This window comes from Ceratotherium simum, chromosome 3, assembly GCF_057802395.1.
Source record: "Ceratotherium simum simum isolate JZ-2026a chromosome 3, ASM5780239v1, whole genome shotgun sequence".
NCBI classification, from domain to species: domain Eukaryota; kingdom Metazoa; phylum Chordata; class Mammalia; order Perissodactyla; family Rhinocerotidae; genus Ceratotherium; species Ceratotherium simum.
In genome coordinates this window covers 1517299-1524067 of record NC_141902.1, presented here as the reverse complement: position 1 = coordinate 1524067, position 6769 = coordinate 1517299, and positions in this window count along the sequence as shown.

Genomic DNA, 6769 nt, shown 5'->3' with positions numbered 1-6769 from the left:
GACGCGGAGTGCGCGCAGGGTGGGCACCGCCCGGGCCCGCCGAGGGTCCAGGTGCCCCTTTGTCTGGAAACGAACCCTGCGGCTCTGAGTGACGGCCGCAGGTCCATCCGCCGCCGGGCCTGTCTGTGAAGGAAAAACGAGGACAGAAGCAAAATGGAGTTTCGACTGCCTCTTGTTTAAGATAAACTTGATACTAGCATATTCTTTCATCATCACTCTCACTGTTGTATTGAGTAGCCACGTATTTCCTCTTGGAGTTAAATACCACAACCATAGAATTTTGAGGATTTTGAGCACTAAAGGTCAAGACCTGGAATTTTTAATCTTTAAAACAGACCTTACTTTCTTCTACGTAACTTAGCAGAGCTGCCAAATGTACGGAATAACATTTGGAAAATAAGAGGGATCCATCCCCTATGACAAGCGAAGGCTTGATCATGGAGAATGCTTTCCCTGAGATGGAAGACATCTTATAAGAGATGTAAAACCATTAAGAAGGGCCAGGAGTTTTCTACCACACAAGTTTAGGAAGATGATCAAATTTTGTTTGTCCATGAACAGACGAATAACACATTTTATCTGGCATCTGTCTCTATCTTTGCATGCTTTTATGTACAGAGTTCTCACAATTCATTCAGTCACCAACGAATATGGAGCACTGCTGTGCTAGGCACTGTTCTAGATGCTTGGGATAGAGCAAGAAGCAAAACCGACAAGAATCCCTACTCTCCTGGGGAAGAGACAATAAAGAAGGAAAATAAGTAAAACATACTATGTTACATAGTTGTAAGTGCTGAGGTGTAAATAAAACAAGAAAAAGAGGGTTTGTGACTTCACACAGTTTGGTAGAATGACCAGAGAAGGCTCATGAGGAGGAGACCCTGGAGTTAAGTGGCAAGTGAGGAGATTGGCCATGCAGCTATTTGGAGGAAGAGTACCCCGGGCAGAAAGAACAGCAAGTGGAAAGTCACTGCAAGTACCCACCCTCTGGCAGATTGGGGGACCTGTAAGAAGGTCTATAGCTGGAGCAGAGGAGGAGAGTATGGGAAGTGAAGTCAGAGAGGTAATAGTGGCTAGGCATCTAGGGCCTTGTAGGTCACTGTAGGGAATCTCACTTTGAGCAGATGAGTCACATGATCTAGCTCAGTGTTTTCATAGGATCACTTTGGAGTCTGTGCTGAGAGTGGAGTGATGGGAGCAAGGGTGAGGTAGGGAGACAGACGCTATTGCTGGCTTGGCCCAGGGTAACAGCAGTGGAGATGATAAGTGGTCAGATTTTGGACGTATTTTAAAGACAGAGCCAATGGGATTTGCTGACATTGAATATGGAGTGTGATAGAAAGAGAAATCAAGGATCACTCCTGTGTGTGTGCAAACCTGATAGAACAGAATGGAGCTCAATGGAACAGCAGATTGTACTCTGAGAAGAACGTCAGAAAAACAGTTACTTGTTCCTGTGGTTCAGATAAGAAGGACCAGTACTAAAGTGTTGGTAGTGTGGATGGAGAAGAAAGAGTGATGAAACATGAAGAGAAAACAGTGTTTTGTTACAGAGCGGGTGTGAAGGCGGGAGATGAAGGAGGGAAGGGGGTGCCAAAGAAGTGCCAGGCTTCTGCCCAGGGCTTACCTCGGAAGGAAGAGAGAATAAAAGGATGTTAGGACCTTGTTAATAAAGCCAGCTCTTCACACCTGGGGTTTTCCCAGACACTGAAATACAGGATACTTTTCACATTCATGAGGGAAAGAATCATAGAATTTTATAGTTGGAGGAGAATTCTGAGATCAGCTAGACTCACCTCATTTTATTGATGTGGAAACAAAACTAGACAAATTGAATGTTTTGCCTCAGATTATATTCCTGGTTAGTGGCAGACCAGTCTCAGAACTGGAGTTTTCTATCCCCATTTTGGGCCTTTTTCTGCTACGGTGCATTGAGAATCTCCCTAATGTGAGTCCAGACTGTTTCTAACACAGTTGTTTTGAAAGCCGTCCATGTTCCCTACAAAGTACTCCCCTTTTCAATGCTATTTCAATTCTTTGAATTACAGCAGAGAGAAAGCCTCAATTAGGTGCTCTTTTTAAGAGCTATGATTTGCCTTTTTCTCGAGGAGGGTGCATTCCAGAATCAACAATCTGCAGGCAGTCTCAGCAGTAGCAATGCAGAGGAATATGTGAATTTTGAATCCAAATCCTTAAATGCAGAGCTTTGAATTCACATCTGTTTTCTAGAAATTCCCGGACTTCTAGGAGTTTTTATTAAGGAACCAGATTTTGCAGCTATGAATGTTCAGACATTGCTTTTGATAAGACGAACACTAACATAACAGAGATACTTTTCCATTACAGTTGTGTTCTCAGTGGAGAAAATCGATAATTAGGGAAGTTAGTCATGTCTTATCAACAATGATTTTTTATTAATTTAGCATTAAAATTTATTTTAAAGGAGGCAATCAGGTTTGACTCTGGGCTGACCTCCTAACTCTGTGGGTCTTTGTTTTCTCATCTGAAAATGAAGAAATTGGACTAGTTGATTTCCAAAGTGTCTTTCAGCCCTATAGTTTTGTGCCACATAGGCAAAAGGAAATATATAAAAATATAAACAGTTACCCTAGTAGGACAATAGGCATATAGATCATTTCCCTTCTTTAAAAATGTTTATCTTTATTGCTGTGTTTTCATTAAAAAACTGTTAAAGTGTTAAAATATCAGCATTATATAACATCATCATTAGCATAAAAATAAAATTTCATGCCAGATTGCTACTTTCAAAGAGAGCCAAGGTTCTCGTGCTATTTTTACTTTCTCTTGCTTGAAGTGTGTAAAATTTTAAAGGGTGAACTATCTCATAAAAGATTGTCCAATAAGGAACCAAATGGAAATAAACCTTACATACGGAGCTTCTTCAAAAAAAAGAGGAGATGAACATCTACTCTCCAGCCCACTCTTCTTGGTCATGTAACAAGATAAGCTTAATCATCTCAGGAAGAAGTTAATTATGCTAGAATCTAGGGCTCTTCAAGACTCCAAAGTTTTGCTCTTAAAATCTGGGAGGGTGAGTTCCTGATACCCTTTTAGATAGAAGATTTAGTTGTTTCCTATGAAGGATAAGGATGTGTGATGTCTACACAGCTCTGAGAATATAAGTGCTTAATGTTAGCAACTAACTTGGGTTCCCAAACTCCACTAGTGTCTGATGAATCATCCCCCCCAAATAATGTAGAAAATTAGTATCACAAGTCTGATCAAAAGGAGTACAGGGGCCGGCCCCATGGCCTAGTGATTAAGTTTGGCGTACTCTGCCTATGTGGCCCAGGTTTGGTTCCCAGGCTCGGACCTATACCACTTGTCAGCAGTCATGCTGTGGCAGCGACCCACATACAAAATAGAGGAAGGTTGGCACAGATGTTAGCTCAGTGAATCTTCCTCAAGCAAAAAGAGGAAGATTGGCAACAGATGTTAGCTCAGGTCAAATCTTCCTCAGCAAAAAAACAGGAGTCCGGCTGGAGATTTGATGTCCCTAAGCTTAGCCCTTATTCCTACATACTGTTATTGGCTGGCTGTAGATGTCCACTGAAATCTTGACAGCCAGCCAAAATGAGTCTTTTGTTCAGACAATGCTCCCCTTTGACTTCCTGTGTCTGTCCTTATAGGCCTTTCTGTATCTTTGCCTCTCTAGCTCTAGAAACTTTTATCTTTCTTCCAAAGTTGGGTCTTATCTTGCCACTTTCAACTTTATTTTTAACTGTTCTTTGCAATTACCAATTTTTACTTGGCTTATAGTAAGACTTTTTTTGAGAACTCAGTAAAAATTTACCCAGGGCTCTCATTATGGGGGATATACTGATGTATATCTCATGTGGAAACATCTGCATCCCTTCTACACCACGTGGGAGCCAAGGGATACTCAAAAACACCATCTACTCCATCTGCCCAAATAAGCGATACCACTCGTGTGTTTCTCTTTCTCTGTGCTGATGCAGAGGCCCCTGCAAAGTTGATCTCCAAGAGTCCCAAATGGAAATTGAGACCAAACTGTCTTCAAAGCTGTTGGGGTTTTCACTAGCATTTAGCACTACCATCTCTTACTCCAGCCTGGGAGCTACTCTCTCTGATCAAAGTCTTTCTTCTCCCTGCCAAATCGCTTTACTTCCATTTCATGTCTTGTGGGAACTTCCTCTGTATCATCTCTTCCCTGCTTTGTGGACTGCTTTCATGAAGGATCTACTGACCTTTTTCTCTGGAGCAATAAGCTTTAGCCTTAGTTAGGATGCAAGGTAAACATGATTTATGGGGAAGGAGGGAGGAAAAGTAGATTTGTTTGAAATATTTTCAAGGAAGCAGTTTAAGTAGAATTCCTGCAGTTAGAGCCAGAATGCAAAGCATTAAGGAAAAAAATGGAAATGTCCTGTTCCATTATGGAGACTGGCCACATAAATATATCTCCTTTCCGTCCTGGAACCCCACTTAATTGACAATGAAAGAATAAAAGGGGAATAAACTCATAATTATTGTGAGAACACAAGGTGGGCCATCAGTAGACATGACATCAATGAATTTCAAGTAGAGAGTGATGGGACTGAGGCGAGGTGGAAAGGAGGTGAAGAGAACAGATGGCGCAGGGCAGAGGAGGCCACAGCCTAAAATACTTGTGAAAGCACACACAGCCGAAGGCCTCAGGGAGGCTTAGGACCACAGGTACCTGGCTTAATTCAGGAAGTTAGGAAAGAAACGTGGAGCTGGAAATAGGCATTAATTGCAAGTCAAACCTCCACCACCCCCCCCAATAGAATTTCAGGCAGCTAGGCACCTATCCTCAGAAAGGATATCTTAGAGTTCTTTTCTGGGAAAATCAAATGGCCCTAGAACAAAGGTCTTGGCATTCTAATACATGCAGGTCCTGCAACAAAACAGCCAACTCATCTTACAGAGAAGTCTGCCAGGCAGCAGGCCCTGATCCCTCACACAGATCCCAAGTGTTTGTATTTTTTAATGTGTCATGCTTAAATATAAATATGCAGTCAAGGATCACTAGAAATTTTAGGAAAATTTGAAACATGAGAGATAGCAAGATAAACAGAAAAATAGACCCCAAAGAAAATAGATAATTCAGAGGATAGATGAGTACTTTAAGCAACAACGCTTATTACCATCAAATCAGAGAGATTTGAGAGAAGATATTGCATCCATGAATCAACAACAGGATGCTATGAAAAAGAAACAATCAGAAAGCAATAAAGAGCTATTGGAAATTAAAGATAGGGGTTGCCAAAATATTCAGAAGGAAGTTAGGAAGATAAACTTGAGCAAATCTCCCATAAAATAGAATAAAAAGAGATGTGAAATATGAGGGAAAAGGTAAGAGAAATAGAGTCTATCAAAGAGGCCCAATATCCTGAAAATATGAGTTCCAGAAAGAGATAATAGAGAAAATGAAGAAAACATCATCAAAAATTAATACAAGATATTTTTTCAAAGATGAAGGAAAGAGATTTCCTAATTAAAAGGGTATCCAAAATATTCCTCAAAATTAATGAAAAAAGATCCATGTCTCAATGTTACATTGTGAGATTTCAGAACATCTGGTACAAAGGGAAGATCCTAAAAGCTTCCAGTGAAAGCAAAGGTCAATTATAAAGGAATGAGAATCAGACTAGCATCAGATTTTTCATCACTAACAGGGACTTCTATAAGACAATGGAACAAAGCCTTCAAAAAAGTGAGGGAAAATCAATTTCAGTTACAATTCCATATTCACTCAAAATGTCAATCAAAAGCAAAGGGAGAATGAAGACATTTTGGGGCATGAAGGGACTCAGAAAGTGCACATCTCATATATCCCATCCTAGTAAGTTACCACAAGATGAGTTCTAACAAAATGAGAGAAGAAACTCTCTCACAGATACAAAGAGTAAACAAAACAAAAACAGGACAATAAGATTAAAGAAATAGTGAATCTAACTCAGGAGAGTAATGAATTTACTCTCACAGCTATACAGCTGGAACTCAGTCAATCCAGACTGGAATTGACTTTAAGAGGACTCTAGGAGGAAGGACCTAGGAAAAGATGGAATTTAAGAAATCTGTACAATTTGCAATAAATTAAAAAGATGATAAAGACTGAAGACTCATGGAAAAAAGGCAATGACCATGCAAAACTTGAGGGGACTACAGCCTTGCGGCCCTTCTGACAAGACCAACTTGAAGGTGAAATCCAACAACCAAGGGATTAGTCAGAATTTAAAATTTAGGATTGGAGAAGTAGTTGAAAATGTCTCGTGGCGAGCATTGAATACATTTTAATATATAAAAGACTGAACAATTGCAGGAATTAAGATTTTTTAGAGATCAACTTTGCCTTGTGTTTTCCCATGTCAATACTTCTTTAAATTTTTTTCCTTTATGGGCCGGCCCTGTGGCTTGGTGGTTAAGTGCGCGCGCTGTGATGCTGGTGGCCCGGGTTCGGATCCCGGGTGCGCATCGAGGCACCACTTCTCCGTTCATCCTGAGGCCGAGTCCCACATACAACAACTAGAAGGATGTGCAGCTACGACACACAACTATCCACTGGGGCTTTGGGAAAAATAAAATAAATAAAATCTTTAAAAAAAAAAAAAAAAAAATTTTTTTTCCTTTAAAAAGCTTAGTACCTTTAAAAACTTAACACAAATCATGCATTTAGTCAAGACATATCTGAACAGGACATTAAATATCAAGATCCTTTGCCTTTGGTTGTGATGCTGTTTACCTCACGCTGCTCAGGACTGAGGAA